The 19629-nt window shown below is 42.3% G+C and overlaps 2 long non-coding RNA genes across 2 annotated transcripts in view; one reads left to right on the top strand and one right to left on the bottom strand.

Annotated features, from left to right (window-relative positions):
* LOC124509386 (uncharacterized) overlaps positions 1 to 19629 on the bottom strand; it is a 97300-nt gene that overhangs the window by 53450 nt on the left and 24221 nt on the right. The window lies entirely within an intron of this gene.
* LOC124509387 (uncharacterized) overlaps positions 17104 to 19629 on the top strand; it is a 55835-nt gene continuing 53309 nt past the window's right edge. The window contains exon 1 of the long non-coding RNA XR_006961435.1: positions 17104 to 17198. This is a non-coding gene — a long non-coding RNA (uncharacterized LOC124509387). The remainder of the gene's footprint in view (positions 17199 to 19629) is intronic.

The following is a 19629-nucleotide window of genomic DNA, read 5'->3' as shown; positions in this document are numbered from 1 at the left end:
CTATGCAATAAAAACAACCTGGGTTTCTGATGGACTGTGGAGCAGAGCTGCCTCAGGAATCTGAACCCTGTACCTCTGAATCATTACCTGAAAGACAAAGAAACCTCTTGGTTCTGTAGGCTACTGTGTGTGAGTCTCTTTGTTACAGCAATTTAGCCTTTTACCCTAATACTTGCATTCATTCAACCTAAATGTTGTAGGTCCCCTTTGGAGATTCTCCTGTGTCTTGAGGTCACCATGAGGCCAGCCTTAAACACAAATAAATTTTAAAAAATCAAAATATATATCCAACTCTAAAAAGGCTGTAGAATGATGGATGCTTTTCCTGAAATTTTCTTTGGGAGAAGGTACAGAGGAGGTGTTGATATTGCACATGCCTCAGTAAAACTGCTTCAGAATGTCTTTTTTCTCCCCAAAGTTTATTCCCTATGGCAATTATCATCCTTCATGTGTATGTTTCTCATTCTTTGTCTTGCTCTTATGCTCTACACACACACACACACACACACACACACACACACACACGCATGCATTCCTCCTCTTGGGCCCCTCTCCCACTTCTGCTCTTTGCTCTGCCTCTGTAGCCTCCTCCTTCTTCTAGTCTTGTCTCTCTTGGTTCCCCACTTTGTAGCCGTAACAGCCATCCAGTTCATAAAAAACAAAAGATAATCCTTATCATCCTTATTAGGAGCCAGGAAGATCAGTGAAATAGTAACTATTCTAACTCTAATTGAGCATCTACTATGAGCTCACAAGACAGACACAGAACCATCTGGAAGGAATCCTAAAGAGCAACCAATGAGAAAAACCAAAGCTCAGAAAATCACTTGCCTGGAAATTATTAGTGGAAGAACTAAGACTACACTCCTGTCTCTTAGCCACTCATGCTCAACTTCTAGTCCCATGCTCTTTCCTGATGCTACCCTCACTCCTTGCTCTGAAACTTAGAGGAAAGTATCTTTGGCACCTCCACAGAATGCTTGCTGGAACTTCTGTACACTAGACCCACCAGAGGGGAAGAAAGGCAGGCCAGTCAGAAGGCTGGGGAACCTGAGCCCTTCATAGAGGCAACCAGAGCAAAAGCTTCACACCTACTCTGGTGATCTACCAATTTCACTCCTACATATTTACTCAAGAGAAATGAAAATACATGCACATAAGAGTACCTGTGCATAAATGCTCGTGGAAGCTAGATTCATAATAGATAAAAACAGGAAATAACGCAAATATCCAACATGATGAGAACTGATGAATAAATTATGGTATAGTCATACCATGAAATGTGACCCAGCAACAAAAAAGGAATGAACTGCTGATATACACAACAACATGGATAATCTGAAAAGCATTATATTGAGTGAAAGAATAAGACATAAAAGAGTACATACTGAATAACTTTATTTTTGTGAAGTTCTAGAACAAGTTTGACTAATATACGATGATAGAAATAGCAATGATTGTGTCTGGTGGGGGGATGGGGACTGACTGCAAAGGGGCACAAGGGAACATTCTGGGGTGATTGAAATGCTCTATATCTCGATTTATAAGGTCAGGGTTGGGTGTATACATTTGCCAAGCTCACTGAATGGTACGTTGAAGAACTGTGTATTTAATTATATATAAACTATACCACACACACACACACACACACACACACACACACACACACAGTATTGGGAGGAAAAAGACTATCACAAGAAAAATGTATCCATTAAACTTGCAGCTTTTGTTTCTTGCCACATAATGTTACAAAGCAAATCTCTCCTCAGTACCATTATCTCTTGGCTTCATCTATTCTTCACTTTCGTTGCATCCTTGATAATCATATCAAAAGCTCTCCCTATATCCATCAAAACCATCATGCCAAATGTGTGGGATGCAAACATACAGCCTCAGCCTGGGACCAAGCCTAAATGACCACCCTAGGCTCCTCCTTGGGTTCTGAACCTTCCGGTCAGGCTGTGAATGAAAAACACAAGGGCAGGGAGGTGACAGAAGCTCTTTACCACATTTTAGAGCTCAATCTCACTGGAGAACTCTGGGAGATAGTATGGAACAATCCCACCCAAGTGATGAGGAAGCTGGGGAATTTACATACCAACTCCTGTCAGTCACTGGTTGAAGGTGTTAATATGCCAGAACATCTGGTCTACTCTGTGCACAGGCAGGCTGGGATCTGGCAGCTAGAGAAAGCCCTCAGGCAAAGAAATGTGTAAGTTGGCAGCTGGAAGTCAGAAAGATATGTATAGAAGTGGTTACGCCTGAAGGGTTAAGGGTGGTGCATTACAACTGTCTGCTACAAGACCTAAACATACAGGACCACGTATTGTTCCCTGATTGGGTCTGGTGTCTTATTTCAGGCCCCCTGTACTGGCTAGCTTTTGCTGTGTAACAAACTACCCTGAAACATAGTGGCTAAAAAAAAATAAACATTTTATTTAGCCCACAGTTCTGTGGGTTGACCAGATAATTCTTCTGATTTGGATCAGCTCAGCTGATCTCTGCTCAGCTCTCTCATACGACTGTAGACATGAGTTAAATGAATGGTTGTTTTAAGCCACTAAATTTTGGGATGGTTACATGGTAAAAGCTAACTCATATGCAGGGTAAAGGAGTGAAGTTAGATTAGGTTATCAGTTAAAGCCTCACTGAGAAGGGGACATTTAAGCTGAGACTTAAAAGATGTCAGGAAGATGATGATACTAAGAGCAGGGTAGGGCATTCAAGGCACAGAGAACAGCAAATGCAAAGGTCATGACAGGAAAGAGCTTGGTGTTTTGAGGGAACTGAAAGAAGATGAAGAAATGAGCTAGGACTTAAGATGGGAGAGAGAGAGAGAGAGAGAGAGAGAAGGGGAGAGAGGAGGGGGAGGGGAGAAGAGGGATGGAGGAAGATTGAAGGGTACAGGGAAAAATCTATGCATCCTCTGACTCATAAGAGGAAAGGAGCCATAAGAATACATTCTTTATTAGTTATCTTCATTAATAGAATCTTACTCAAAAATATATTCTGAATATGCAGCATTTTTATTATGTATATTATTCATAGAGAATATGCTAATACAAATTATTCATCTTCTTTATACAGTCTTCTCCTGCTTTTCACTCTCCTCTTTCTCTTCTCCCCAGGCTCAGCTACAGGAAGAGAAAGCTGTGGCAGAGGCAAATGGAACAGTCCTTAACATGAAGACAAAATGAAAACCCACTGTCTAAACAAAGAGTTCGCAAAAGCAAGACAGTGGTGTGAGTTGGCCATTCAGCAAATTGGACATTTGGCAAACTGGATTCCTGAAAACTGGCTTCCAGCTTTGCAACCCTGAAAACCTCCAGCTCTTCCCTCTTTGTGCTTTAGTCTTCTCAGAAAATAGACTGGATGAAGCCTAAGTCCCTTCCAGCTCTAGTGTAATGAGGTTTTATGGGACCCATGAGTTCCATGGGGTTGTGTGTGGGTGTGCATATGAGTAAGTAGAAATTAATTAATCTCAGATGCCTGACAAGTATCAAATAGAAAGGGAGTGAGGGACCTTTGAGGTTGAAGAAGGAAAGAGAAGGGGGCGGGGGAGGCATTCACTAGGTCGTCTTGAATTGCACCAGATTTTAGTTCAACAATAAACTAGTCCTCTAATTTCAAAGTCTAATGCTTGGGCACGAATGTGTTATAACAGGAGAATGGATGTGGAAATAGACCAGAATTGAAAGCCTTGTCTCAACAATCAATTAAATTCACCAGGCAAATTCCCAAATAAGCCTTGTTTAGTTTTGTTTTCTTCAATGAAGGAAGGAGACTATACCATATCTAGCATGGAAGCAGACTTCCAACCAAAAAAAAGGGGGCAAATGTGGAAGGAAAATTAAAAAATACATCGTGTTTCATGTACTGATAAGGAGACCAAGGACATAGACCTTGATACTGCTATTAACTGTGTAACATGGAGAAAATCACATCATCCTTCTGTGCTACAGTTTCCTCTTAGGAAGACATGACTAGATCACAGATGATAAAAAAAACTTAGCATGTATGATACCATCATCTCTGTCCTGGCCAGCGAGAGATATCAATAATCAGTCATAGCAATCTTTCCAATAATATCTAGAGATGTTCCCAGAATCCACTCAACACAGTGTTTCCAAGAACCACTACCACATTAACAGCATTGGCTCTCAAAGTTAAACCTATCTACTTTTCTGAACTAGTCCACTGGTTCCCAACCTGTGGGCTACAGACTCCTGGGAGGCTGTGAGGTTACTGAAAAGTGTCTGTTAAGTCATATGTTTACCAAGCCAAATCTATAGTTTTAGTAAAGTGCTATATTATCAGTATATTCATTCCCAAAAGAGACTGGGACTATCTGGCCATGGGCATTTCAAACTCTTCTTCTGCTCTGGCATTTTCTATTCTGAGGCTGATTTTCTTTCTATCTTATACCCACTTCCCCTCTATTTCCTTCCCCCTACCTGAGGTTTTCTAACACTAACATGAACTCTGGTAAGGAAGGAATTTTCCAATCCTCTCAGATAAGAGAAAGAACCAGGCAGCAGAGGTCAGCAGATGAGTCACAATAATCATCATTGCTTTCTCCTTGAGATGGGCTGTGACCAACTTGAGGGTCATCTGCCCAAACTGGTTCTGGACTTCACCCTTTTATTTCAGGTCATAAGGCCAGGGTCTTCCTTTCCATATCATTTCCCAGACTTTCCTAAATGTTTAATATCATCTCAGACTCAAGTTTCGTTTCTCCTTGAGCATTTTAGGGTAGAAAGCTAAGACCCAAGGCAGTATGGAGTACAAGCTTGGTCACCATCACTTACTAGTTAAATGACCTTTAGTAGTTTTCTTCATCTATTTAAGTCTCAGTTCCCTCATCTGTAAAGTGAGATAGTTGTGGTGATTAAATAAGACAATGTACACAAATTGCCTAGCAAAGTGTTCAATAAATGATAATAATGATGATAATAGATAAGTTTATTGGATGCTTACTATAATGTCAGGTACTCTATTAAGCATGTTACAGACAACCCATTTAACCAAACATATTTCCTTTTTGTTATAGGTTGCAAAAATGGCCATGATTCTTTGCAGCTTCTATATCTCCACTCTTTGATTCTGGGTATAGGCCAATATAATGTAACAGAAAACACATTATGTGAGTCCTGAGATTGGGCCTCAATAGACTCTGCAGGCTTCTCCTCTTGCTCTACTGGAGGGTGAGAGACAAATGGAGCAAAGACATGCTTTCCCAGCTAAAGCCACCCTAGACCAACCAGTCCCCAGCCAACACAGCAGCTGGCCATATTTGCATGAGTGAGCCCAGTCAGGTGATCAGCTGAGCCTTAGATCAGCACAACTGCCTAGCTGATCCTATCCCAAGTTGCGGCCCCACAGAACTGTGAACTAAATACAGTATTGTTGTTTTAAACCACTATGTTTTGTGATGGCATGTAATGCAGCAATAAGTGATACACTTTTCTTCTTGAGTATACACCCAGAGACTATATTTCCCATACCCCCTTGCTCCTAGATTGGCCACGTGACTAGTTCTTCCCAATTAAGTGTGAGTGAAAAGTGGCGTGCGTCACTTTCACGACAAAGTGGTTTAGGAGCTAGTATACCTTCGTACGGTTTCCTCCTCTGTTGACTGGATGCAGGGGTTCTAGCAGAGGGCTTCAAGGTGTTAGGAGATGTTAAGCCAGAATATGGAAAGAACCTGGGTCCCTGAATCACCACCACATGGAGGACAGCCACACACCAAAAAAGAACATCCATTTGGACTCCATGATCAAGTGATAAACTTCAATTGTGTTAAACCACTGAAGTATAAAGGTGTCTCTGTGGTAGTTAGCAGTAGCTTAACTAGCACACAGGGATTATATAATTAACTTATTCCCATTTTCCAATGAATAAACTGAGGTAAAAAGAAATTAAGGTAGTAAGGGTTGGAATATGAACCCAGGCTGTCTGATTCATAGCAACTCCACATCTTATCTCCCCAAGGTAGTTGTAATAGTCATTATTGTTAATATTCCTGGAGGTTTTAATCTATCTGAATGATGAGTTACTTTGCAGAGACACAACAGTGCAAGCCTTTGCCATTTCTTGCCCTTCTCTCATTCCCCAAACTGCATAGGCTTTGAGGTTGGTGTGGAGGGAAGAATTTATATCATTGTTTCCATCTCTTCAGACTCCGGCTGCCCAGCCTGTCTGTCACAGAGAATGGCCTGAAGTGTTTGCACCTCTAGGACTTCTCACTAATGAGGAAGCTGCCTTCCTCTAGAGCTTTCTGCAGAGCTCTGGGTCCACCACAGGCTACACACTCTTCTGCAATTCAGCCTTCTCCCTTGGTTCCCCATGCCTCTCACCTTGTTTATACCATAGCCTCTCCTTAGTATCACAAGGGTCAGTGAAGTGGAGGGGACAAAGAAATGTCTGTTCCTTGCACGTTCATTCAACAACTACTGAACACCTATTATGTGCCATGTACTGTGCTGGGCACTGGGAATACGATGATGGGGAAAACTGACAGAATCCCTGCCATCGCCAAGCTTCTATCTGAGGGAAAAAGGAAAAGGAGTAGTTAGCATGTTGACAGAGGTGTGAATCTGCTTAGATGTAAATGAATATCCCTAACAGAAGAGTGATGGTGTAGATGGTGATTATTTTGCCAACATCTAGGGTGGCAGTTCTTCAATTTAGCTTGTATGAGAATCATCCAGAGAGCTTAAAAAGCACACTACAGCCAAAGTATGGAAAGAGCCCAAATGTCCATCGATGGATGAATAAAGAACATGTGGTATACATATATACAACGGAGTATTACTCAGCAATCAAAAAGAATGAAATCTTGCCATTTGCAACTACATGGATGGAACTGGAGGGTATTATGCTAAGTGAAATGAGTCAGTCAGAGAAAGACAAAAATTATATGACTTCACTCATATGAGGACTTTAAGAGACAAAACAGATGAACATAAGGGAAAGGAAACAAAAATAATATAAAAACAAGAAGGGGGACAAAACAGAAGAGACTCACAAATATGGAGAACAAACTGAGGGTTACTGGAGGGGTTGTGGGAGGGGGGGATGGGTAAGGGGCTAAATGGGTAAGGGGCACTAAGGAATCTACTCCTGAGATCATTGTTGCACTATATGCTAACTGACTTGGATATAAATTTTTTAAAAATTAAAGAAAAAAAATAAAAAAAATAATTTTTTTAAAAAAAACACACTATAGGTCCTTGTCCTCAGAGGTTTTGATCTGGAAGATCAGGAGTATGGATTCAGGAATCTGCATTTAATTTTTTTTAATGTTTATTTTTGAGAGAGAGACAGAGTATAAGCAGGGGAGGGGCAGAGAGAGAGAGAGAGAGAGAGAGAGAGAGAGAGAGAGAGAAACAGAATCTGAAGCAGGCTCCAGGCTTTGAGCTCTCAGCATAGAGCCCAACTCAGGGCTCAAACTCACAAACCAGGAGATTATGACCTGAGCTGAAGTTGGACACTCAACCAACTGAGCTGCCCCAGGAATCTGCATTTTTAACAAACCCACTGGGAGATTCTAATTCAGATGGTATTTTTAAAAAAAATTTTTTAATGTTTATTTATTTATTTTTGAGAAAGAGATAGTGAGCAGGGGAGCAGCAGAGCGAGACGGAGACAGAGAATCCCAAGCAGGCTCCACGCTATCAGCATGGAGCCCGATACAGGGCTTGAACTCACAAACCTGGAGATCATGACCTAAGCTGAAATCAAGAGTCAGATGCTTAATCAACTGAGCCACCCAGGCACCCCCAGATGGTCCTTTGAGAAACTCTACTCAATGGTAAGGTGTGGCATTCCCATAGAACTTCATATATGTGGTACCAGAACTCAGGGGCAGATCTAGGCAAGGCCTCTGAAGCCAAAGGCTGGGGGCACTGGGGAGCAACATGATGGTGCATTGAACCACTAGCAAGTCAGCACCACAGAATGCCCAGAAGAACAGAGAACAAAGAATCCAATTAAATCCATTGAGTCCCCATGAAAAGACAGAGAGAAAGGGCAACTGTCATCACTAAAGTGACAAATAACATGCTGAATGTGAGTACTTTGCCTGAATTAAGTTAGCAGAAGGCTTTCAGGGAAGCAGCTTGTGGGAACACATTAAAATAGCACAAGAGACTGAAGCACTTTATGGGAAACTCAGATTTTTCTTACCTTAAATCAAATATTCATTGAAAGGAAGAATTCATACCCAAAACAAGCAGCACTGAATTGTTTCAAGAAGAGGCGCCAGTTACAGCTGGGTCCCTAGCCAAGGCCCCGCTAGGTAAGCAGATCAACTGTCTTCTAGTAAGAGATTCGGTTCCTGAGGACACAACAAGGACACGTGGGTAGAAATTACAGGAAGGCACAGTTCAGCTTGCTGTGAGGAAGAACTTTTGAATAAGTTAAAAACGGAATAGGCTGCCTTTTGAAGCTGTAAACTGTCTGTTATTTGAAGAATTCAAGCCAAGCCTAGATGTACTGCTGTGTATTTACCAAGCTCTCTTTGTATCTAGTGATACAAAGACCAAGATTAAGACACAGTCCTTGGCCGCCATGAACTCATACTCTAGTGGGGGAGGCAGACAAATAAGCCCACAATTGTACCATGCATGGTACAATGACAGCATGACTCTAGGATACCTGAGTACTGCAAAAGCCTAAGGGAGGAGGTGGTGGCTCAGATGGAAAGGTCGGGGAAGGCCTCCTAGAGGACGTGACATGAGATTTGAATACTAAGCCACTCAAAGAAGAAAGAATGGCATTCCGGGCAGATGGAACAGCATATGTGAGGGCATGGAGGCAGGAAGCAGCATTATAGGGAGGAGAAAAGACCGACGTTCAATAGGCTACAGTGCAGGGCACTGCAGGAGGGAGGTAGGGCAAAAAGCGAGGGAGGCAGGCACAGATCAGATGCTGAGGAATCTCTGGGCTAAGATGAGAGGTTATCTTGAAAATGGTGAGGGGCCATTGGAGGTTGATACACGTGACTTCTCTTTTTTTATTTAAAAATATTTTTAATGTTTGTTTATTTTTGAGAGAGAGAGAGGGAGAGAGAGAGGGTGGGGCAGAGAGAGAGGGACATGGAATCTGAAGCAGGCTCCAGGCTCCGAGCTGGCAGCACAGAGCCCGAAGTGGGGCTCGAATGACGCTGGGCTCAAACTCATAAACTGCGAGATCACGACCTGAGCTAAAGTCCAACACTTAAGCGACTGAGCCATCCAGGAGCCCTGACACACATGACTTCTAAAGCCCTTTTCAATCAAAAATTCTTTGAGTCTAGACAACTATTTGTTTCTTCTAAGATTACTTTATAAATTGGTAACATATATAAAAGCGATGCAGTTTTAGTCACAAACATTTATAGGATCTTGGTATGTGAATGATGTGGTATTTTAAATCAGTAGAGAAAGAAGACACTATTAATACATAGTGTTGGGACAACTGGCTAGCCATAAGGCAAAGGATCAATTTAGATATATACATCCATCCATCATGCACAAGCATAAACTACAAATGGATCAGTGATCTAAATGTAAAAGAAAAAAAGATGAAACCATAGAAGTGCTAGGAGAAAACATAAGCACATTCCTCTATAATGTGGGTGTGGAGAGGCTTTTTAACTATGCTTTAAAATCCAGAGGCAATAAAAGAAAAGTTTGACAAACGACTACTTAAAAATAAACTATGCATAATCAAAAACACTATAAACAAAGTCAAAAGACAACTGATAAATGGAGAGAACAATTCTCAAATATACCACAGAAAACACATTAATATTCCTAATATATAAATAACTCTTAAAAATGGAAGGACAAGGGCTTGGGGGGAAAGGTAGAATAAAGAGTTATTGCTTTATGGTTACAGACTTTCTATTTGGGGTGATGGAGAAGTTCTGGAAATAGTGGTGATGGTCATACAACACTGTGGATGTACTTAATGCCACTGACTTACACACTTAAAAACTGATAAAACATCAAGTGTTTTATATATTTATATTTATATTTATATTTATATTTATATTTATATTTATATTTATATGTATATTTCAAGCATCCAACTTCTGCTCAGGTCATGATCTTGCGGTCCGTGGGTTTAAGCCCCGCGTCAGGCTCTGTGCTGACAGCGACAGCTCAGAGCCTGGAGCTTGCTTCGGATTCTGTGTCTCCTTCTCTCTCTGCTCCTCCCCCAATCACTCTCTGTCTCTCTCAAAAACAAACATTTAAAAAAAATTTTTAAATGGACCTTAAACATAAGAAATATCATTCATAATTAGAGAAATACAAAAATAAAGCAACATTAAGATATCATCTCTCACCTACCTGACTGGTAAAACTGTAAAAGTATGACAACAAAGTGTGTTGGCAAGGCTGTGAGGAAACAGGCAGTCTCATACATTCTTGGTGGGAATGCAAACTAGTACAACCCTTCTGGAGGGAAGTTTAACAATATGTACAGAATGATATATGCAAGTTATCTTTTGACCCACCGTTATCTGTTCTAGGAAATGTATACAACAATACAATTATACATATGCACAAGATTATTTATTGTGGCAACACTTATAATTGTAAAATACCAGAAACAAACTAAATGCTGACAATGGAAAAGTGATGGAATAAATAAATGAAGCATCAACACAATGGAGTAGTATATGCAACTGTAAAGAACCAATGAGGAAGATATCTATGAACTGATAGGGAGTGAGTTTGAAGACATCACGCCAAGTGGAAAAAAAAACAGTGCAAAAGATGACCCATATTATGCTCCCCTTCATGTGAGAAAGAAGGGGATATAAGAAAATATACATGTATGTGCTCAGTTGTACAAAAGGAATATAGAAAGGATAAACTAGAAACTGAGGAGAGTGGGTAATTATAGGAGATGAGTGGGAATGGAGTGGAAATAATGGGGGAATGAGAACAGGGTAGTAGAGACGAGTGGGAAGTGACATTTTCATAAGTATACATGTTTGTCTACTTCTGGATTTTGGAACTGTGTGAATGCTTCGATTACCCTAAAAAAAAAATTACTGATTCAAACCAGGATATGAAAAGAGCTCAGGATAATAAATAATTGATAACAAATAAGTCTAACTGTATTACAAGTGGACAGTATAACCACACTGAAGGGAAAATAACTAACCTAATTTGTTGAACAAGAGTTTGATTGTACACCGAAAGGTTAGAGATATAAAGAACTGTATATTGTTCTCTAGTTAGTAAATTGTTTTTCACAGGAGTTTAGTTTAGCAATTCTGAAACTACTCTATGTGTGTACTAGGACTGAGCAAACACATAAATTTATCATGGATAATGAGAACCAGGATTCTCACTGTTGGGGAATGGGATTGCAAATAAGGAAAAGAGGAAGGCTAAAATGAACCCTGTAGTGTTAGACTGTAGGAAGTATCAATATGAATTTATGGTTTTTATTTTTTATTTTTAAATTTTTATTTAAATTCTAGTTAGTTAGCATATAGTTTAGTATTGCTTTCAGGAGTAGAATTCAGTGATTCATCACTTACATACAACACCCAGTGCTCGTCACAAGTGCCCTCCTTAATGCCCGTCACCCATCTAGCCCATCCCCCACCCACCAAATTCATGGTTTTTAAACATATGTGCACACAGAGAGGTACAGATATAAATACAGGTGTGTGCTATCATTTGTGAGCATACATGTATATATTCCCTAGCTCTGTTCACTGAGAGGACCAGGAAGTAATGCCACTCTGGTAGCAATAAGCATACCCAGCACCCACATCTTGATTTCTAGCTACTTTCCTCCAATAAAAGGAACCAGGGCTCCTTACAGAAATGGTGACTTCCAGTTCAGGACTGGTAAAAGAAAATATAAGATAAGACTGGCACATCCTGTGGAGACAGAAAGGAAGCAATCAAAAAATGATGGGGCATGTTGAAAGGACACAGAACCAACACAAAGGAGCCCCCCATGGTCAAATCTGGGACAATTTTAACAATCCAATAATGATAGTAATGGATTATAACCCACAGGAAAAAAATGTCTGTACAGACATACCGCTTCGCAGAAAGCGTTTTTTTACAAATTGAAAGTTTGCGGCAACCCTGTGTCAAGCAAGTCTATTGACACCATTTTTCCAATAGCATTTGCTCACTTCACATCCGTGTCACGTTTTGGTAATTGGCACAATATTTCAAAGTTTTTCATTATTATTGTGTTTGTTATGGTGATCTACAATCGGTGATTACAACTCACCGAAAGCTCAGATGATGGTTAGTGTGTCTTAGCAATAGAGTATTTTTTAATTAAGGTACGTACATTGTTTTTTTAGACATAATGCTATTGCATATTTACGAGACTAAGTATAGTGTACACATAACTTTTCTATGTACTGGGAAAGCCAAAAATTCATTTGACTTGCTGTGCTGTGATAACCGCTTTATCGCAGTGCTCTGGAAACAAACCGGCAATATCTCTGATGTCAAAGAGATGATGGAAATTGAAAAACAACGTTTAGCAAAAACCATGGTAATAGTTATTGGAAGCAAGAACCATTGATGGATGCTGTTATGGACTGAATTATGTAGCCCCCCACCACCAAATTCATATGTTAAAGCCTTCCCCCCACATGACTGTATTTGGATGTGTTGGGAAACTAAGTAAAGGTCTGCAGCGTAAGATGGCCAACGAGACTAAAACTCTAGTTCCTAGCTTAGAGACCCCTCTTCCAGGTTCTTCTTCCCGCCCTGCTTGCCCTGTGCACCAAATTACTACTAATGAGGAATGCGGAAGTAACAGACTATAAATTGCCTCCCATGCTTGCGCTCAGGGCTCAGATCTTTGGAGAAACAGTCTCCTCTGAGCCTGCCGGTGTTAAATAAATCTCCAATCCACCAAGATTGCCGAGTGCCGCTTGGTTTTCCCGCCAGCGTTCCAGCCTGGTTCAGTTAACAGATGAGGCCTTTGAGGAAGTACCACTGCACAAAACTTGGAGTATCACACATTAGGTAAGCTGACAGCCTCCTGTGTGCCCCACTCTCCCCGTTCAGTGCTTCTATAATCCTGTTGAGCAGTGGTTGATTTCTGATACCTCTGTCTTTCCACCAGACCATGGGCCCCTCAAAGGTAGGAATGTCTTGTTCATCTGTGTATCCCCAATTCCAGGACCACAGTAAACACTCAAGGTTTTTTTTTTTGTTTTTTTGTTTTTTAACTGGATAGAATTGGCACTAAAAAGGAGTAAATGAGCATGTCATCTGTTGCCGGCTCCCATCTAGAGAAAGTTCTTTGGCTTTGTTTCTAGTTCAATGTAGTGGATGCCATGTTGTGCCTCCTCAGTCCTACCTTCAGAATAAAGTAGTCCTTCCCCCCGGCCGACTGGCAGCCAAGTGCTCTCCACTTGATGGGAAAGAGCTACCTCAGCAAAGGTGTGCCCCTTTACTGGGGGCACCCATGTCTAATGACTGGTCGGTGCAGAGATATGAAGACCTGGGCCCGCGTCCTAACCCCAGACAATCTGCCAGGCAATCCCAGCTCCAGAGCTCCCCACAGGATCAACGGAGGCCTTTGTTGGGACCACACTGTAGCTCAAATTATGCCCTGCTTAATCTTGCTACTCCCTCCTCTTTCACAGGTGTTGATCCTAAGAGCACCCCTAATAAACTCTGCAAACGACTCTTTCAGTCTGCTTCCCAGGGGGCATGGCGGCCAGCACTCTCTAACCTAGGGTGTACGTGTGCCGTTCTCACGCCGGAGCTTTAATACAGTGAATGCCTGTCGGAGCCCAGATCGACTTCCAAGCTGAATTTTCACAGAAGAGGCCTGGAGGCTTAGGAGACAGGACCACCGTCTCACTCACAAGACACCACTCTGTTCCCCTGCCCCCCCTTCCTTCCTACTCCTCTACAAATGCCTATACATCCCTACTCAGAGATCCTGTTACGAAGCAAACAGACAAAAATTCGCTCTTTGGGCCCAAAGTAACTGTAAACTGAACACCGTTTAGTTGAAACTGAATCCCTTTATAGGAAGTGTCTGCTTCCAATATCTTTTAACAACTGAGCACATCCCAAGTTCAGATCCCAGCCTCCCTGCCGAGAAGCTGTCCTGCCTCCCATGGCAAAACCCTCAGCTCAGCAGAGGCACCCCTGGCACAGACCAGCTGCTCTCCCAGCTTCGTGTACAGAGTTGCCACAGCTCGGCTTTTCCCCACCTGGAACCCCTCGCAGCTGGGGCTGGCTTTTGGATTCCTATGAAGGCAATGGCTCCCACTGTCCTTCAGCAGAGCTCGGCCTGGAGCTTTCCCAGACTCGACGAGTCCCAAGCCAACCAGAGATGAGACTCATTTAGAGGAATAAGAAAATGATGGGAACAATCAAACACAGATTGACCTGACTGGTTTTGAGCTGACAGCGAGTCACATAAGTCCCTTCATTTCTGCCCTGGAGCTAGCTGCCATCTTGTTGCATCAGATGCCCACAGCAGATGCTGAACCTCAGTCACACAATTATCTGGACATTGCTGTGCAAATGTCTCTTTATTGGCAATAGAGGCCTTTTCATCTATTTTCCCTCTGCCTGTGAAACATTCTCTCATGCCCACAAAAAAGAAAGGCATCTCAGGAGGCTCTAACATTCCTCTTTCAACCATCCCCCTACCCAGCAATACAGTTTTTTCTTTGTATTTGATAGAATCAAAATCAGATGCGCTGCCATCAGGATATGATAAACTGTACTCTTGGTGTTTCATCATAATAGTAGGTTTGGGACTAAAGCCAAACAGTGGCAATCTCTTCCCTTCAGAGAAAAATTGCTTTCAAGAGTTAAATAAAATTCTCCTTCACACCATCCTCAACAGATCCTTCTGTTGGTACCCATAGTACAATATTTTATGAGAAAGACCTTTTTTGCAAAGTCTCTTGAATATTTCCGTATTTCAAATCAATACATTTGATGCCTCTGACAAACATAAATAAATAAAGCTGAGGCTTTAGCAAATCATTTCAGAGTCACAGGCCAGATAAAATGAAGGTGAAATCAGGCTTTAAAGAGGAACGTTTAAAAAAAAAAAAAAAAAGTAGAGGTCGAAGAAAGACTACACTGCCTTGCTCTGTAAGCAGAGAGAATTGATCTGAAGTGGAGATTTGATGGACTTTAATCTTACCCCTGGTATTTGGGGGCCTTCCAGCACCCACACATTTTTGTCAGGCAGTGTTTACAAAGAACTAGAGAAGCAGCAACATTTCAGAAAAAGATTTTGTTTCAGGATGGAAAAGATTAATCATGAAGTCACGTGGTCTATTATTATGCAACAAGGAGTAATGGACTTGTAAGTAAGTGGTGAAAGAAATGACTTAGGAAACAACCTTTTTTCCCTCCAAGAGGATAAGAGGAAAAAGCGCTAGAGGCAATTTCAGCGCTATTCAGGAGGTGAAATTCTTGAGGTTTGATCATTTCTGCAGACGGGGTAGCATTTCTAAAGTTGTAGTAAATATTGATTGTATCATTTCTATAGATTTTCTCTGGGGCTCTTAAGAGAATTAATTTTCCCAGACTGAGGTTTTTCCATTGCAGCTAGGAGAAAACGACCATTTCTTCTGCTTCCCATACTGCGATTAGTTTATTGAGAGCTGTGTGCAATCAGTATTACTGTCAATCATCATCATCAAATGGAGATAATGGTGATAGTGATGGTGATGACGGGGAGGAGAGTGATGAGGAGAACAGTAGCAGACATGGCATGATAATGGAGGTGGTGATGGTGGTCATGCTGTTGGTAGTGCTGGGTGGTACATGACAGAGGAAGTGATGGTGCCAGTGGTGATCATGGTGATGTGGCAGAGGTGATGATGCTGTAAGAGTGATGGTGACAGTGATGAGGTGGTAGAGATGGTGATGCTGATGCTAATGGTGACGGGGTAGAGGTGGTGACAGCAATGGGAGTATGATGGCAGTGGTGACAATGGCGGTGGTGGTGGTGATGGTGACAGAGATTATGATGGTAACAGTGCTGATGATACTTGTAGTCATAATGATACGGTCAATATAGTGATAAAGCCACTATATCTGCAACAGTGTTGCAGAGATTATGTCCCTATTGAGAGGCTGCAGGGGCCCCTGGGTGGCTTCATCAGTTAAGTATCCAACTCCTGATCTTGGCTCAAGTCTTGATCTCAGGGTCATAAGAGTAAGCCCTACGTTGGGCTCCACGCTGGGAGTGAGTCCGACTTGAAAAAAAGAAAGAAAGAAAGAGAGAGAGACTGTAAAATTCTACTACAATTCATTTCTTTTTTTTACCAGAATTTATTTTTTTAAACAATTTTTTTAACGTTTATTCATTTTTGAGAGAGAGGGACAGAATGTGAGCGGGGGAGGGGCAGAGAGAGAGGGAGACACAGAACCCAAAGCAGGCTCCAGGCTCCGAGTTTCGAGCTGTCAGCACAGAGCCCGATGCAGGGCATGAACCTACAAACTGCAAGATCACGACTTGAGCCCAAGTCAGACACTTAACTGACTGAGCCACCTAGGCGCCCCAACTACAATTCATTTCTGAACTTCCTTAAATGAGTCTACACAACAGTAGGGGAACTTATTTATTCTGTCATTCAAAAAGTATTTACTCAGCATCCACTATGTTCTAGGCACTGTTCAAGGTACTGATGATATAGCAGTCAATGAAACACACAAAACTCTGTACTCTAAAAGAGCAGCCATTTTAGCCAATGAGACAAAGTAGACAAGTAAAATATGTCATTATGTAGGGTGATGATAAGCCCTAAACACAAAAGGCATAGGAGATGAAACAGGGAGTGTAAGCAGGGGTGGGGTGTGGGTGTGTGTATGTGATAGTTTGGGCGACTATTCAGCAAATACCCTTTCTTCCCCCTCCCCTCACCCACTGTGAGCAGAGTATACTTCACTAATTCGTTAAGGTTGAGTTTGGTCACGTGATTTCCTCTGACCGAAAGAATGTTCGTGCAGTGTGATGCAAGCAGAGATCTCAAATTGCTTATGTTGTTTGGGCTTGGCTCTTGTGCCCTGATGACAGATCATGAGAAAAGCGTGCCCTGGGTGGCCACTGACCCTTCACCCTGGGCCTCAACACAAGCACACATAGAGCAGACCTGAACTCAGCCTGCAGCCTAAAGCAAAGCTGCCAAGTCAAGCCCGTCCTAGAGCAATCCGGTCTCAGCCAAACCCGTGAGTATGGAAGCAAATGCTTGTTGCAAGCCACTGAGTTTGGGCATGGTTCATTATGCAGCCTAATAATGGCAATAGCCAACTAACACAGAGTAGGTACAATTTTCCCTCATTGGGAAGACGGCATCTGAGAGAAGAGCTGAAGGAGGTGCAGCAACAGGTCACAATGCAGGTAACTCATGACAAATCATTCCAGGCAGAGGGAACAGCAAGTATAAAAGCTCTGAGGCAGAACAGAAATGGCCTGTTCAAGCAAGGAGGCCAATACGTCTGCAACAGAGAAAGAGATGGGAAGAATAATAGAAGATGAGGTTATTGAAGTAATTGGAGTGTGGGGCTGTACTAGGAATACTAGGAAGCCATCAGAGGGTTTTGAGCAAAAAGAGTGACACAATTTAACTTGTGGTTTGAGAAGACCAATGTGGTTTCAGTGTGGGTGAACAGTAAGCTGTAGGGGATAAGAGCAAAAGCAAGGAAGGCAACTGCTAAAGCGCCAGAGAGAGATGACGGGGGTTGGGGGGGGTGACTTCCTGTCTCAGACCATCTCCATGGGATGGCCCAGACTCCTTATCATCCCATCCCAGGAGCTACGGAAACTGAGGCCACTGGGGGTTGGCGTCAGTGTTCGTTACCAGTAAAAGAGCCAACATGAAAGCTCCCACTCATACGTCTCCAATCAGTTGCCCAGCACAGCAAGCGTCGCCACTCCATCCCTCTATTGTCTGGGGGGTTCTCAGCGATTCAGGAAAGGAGGATCTTTTCAGAACAGCTCAGGCAGACACAAATGCAGCCTGACAGTCCAGCCACAGTCTCTTGTGTGTGTGGGTCCTCCACTTTGTCTCAGTTGGCAACACAGCTTTTATTCCAAGTCTCAGACGAAGAGCTTGCCTGCATCCCGGGGGCCCGGGCTGCTCTTAATTTTTCATGGTGGCACCTAACAGGTTAGAGTGCCTATGTCCTAAAGCCCCTTGCTCTCTTAGGCCCTGTTGGAAATGACTTTGCCTGGCTCAGGCGCTCTAATAATTTGCCGCCTCCCCCATGGTACCACGTTGTCCTTAACCAACTGCTTCTCTGTTTGGCCTGGACCTTGTGGAGTAATCAAAAAGAGAGACTTAGTCCAGCATTCTTCCAACTCTGAGGGGGACATTACTCTTTTCTTCAAGTTCATCTGATTATATGGGAAGGTAGCTAAAGGTATGTGTGTGTGCAGCTGTGTGTATATAAGTGTGCTAGGAGGGGATACTGCTCAGAAAATTTATTTGAATGTTGTATTTGATTACTTTTATCTGAATATTATTAGTTTTTTAAACTTTTGTCCCCTGCCTTTTTTTCCCTGGCTCAAGTTTAAGCAGGCACAGACTACGTTTTAGTAGAGAAAATAATTTTTTTTTCCAAATCAAAAGATAGTCTAAGATAAATGTATCTATCTGTAAGAATAGTAAAAAAGATTAGCAAATTAAACCAAACTGGCCCCAGTCCTCTCTTATTTTGTCAAGTGACCTCTAAGTAAAAAGGGAGAAATTGGTGAAAAATTATGAGTTGTCAAAATACTTTGTTTCCTTTTAGCAAATCATCAGGTTTAGAGAAATACTCTGTCCTGACCTTCTGTGGCCATGTATGTGTGTCCATTTGGTTGGACTTGGTGTTGCCCTCAGAACTTTTGGCTGCAGGTTACCATGACCACAAACTCCACCCCAGTGAAGGAAGAGGGAGGAGGTTTTCAACAAGGAAACAATGCCAGGCAGAAGTGTTCTTTAGCTTTTGGGAAGGAAAGCTAACTCCATCTAGAATCTAAGCAGATGCTTGGTGTAAGGGTCACAAGATCACCATCCAGCATCACAGCTGGAAGAGGCCTGGAGGGGAGACTCTGGGAGCCCACCCCATTTTAGTTAGCCATCCCATTTTACAGATGAGGAAACTGAGTCTCAGTGTTGGAGGTTGCCAGATCTGATCCACAGTACTGTTTTGGAAGGGGGACGTGGACTTCCTAATGCAGTTCAGTTGCAAACATAAATGGCTGATCAGAAATGTAGAAAAACTGCTCACTGAGAAATTAAACTACCGTAAAAGGCTGCTGTGGGGTGTCAAACTGGTCTTGTGTTCACAGTGTGTGAGGATTGGATTAAATATTGAAGCAGGGCCACTGCTCTAGTTGGATTCCCTTCAAGGACTGTATTTGAGGATGAACCAAAAGTGTAAAGCTGGCTGAAGAGGAAACCGCAGTCGGGTGGTGCCTATCAGCTGATGGCAGTCTGCATGCACTAATAATTCCTCCCTGACTCATAGCTCTCCCAGCCTGACTTCCAGGCTAGGCTGTGGACTTCCTACCTTTATGCTTTCTTACCTTCCCTCCAGCTGTATTTGTCTAGCTAGGTGGCCTTCAATTAACTGCTGTCATTGTAACTGACCCTGAGAGTTTCATGTATTCTCT

The sequence above is a fragment of the Lynx rufus genome, unplaced genomic scaffold (assembly GCF_022079265.1).
Source record: "Lynx rufus isolate CCGP_SWC_20201006 ecotype Redwood Valley unplaced genomic scaffold, mLynRuf1.p SCAF_14, whole genome shotgun sequence".
NCBI classification, from domain to species: domain Eukaryota; kingdom Metazoa; phylum Chordata; class Mammalia; order Carnivora; family Felidae; genus Lynx; species Lynx rufus.
Note: the sequence above shows the minus strand (reverse complement) of the source record. Positions and strands in the feature narration are given on the sequence as shown.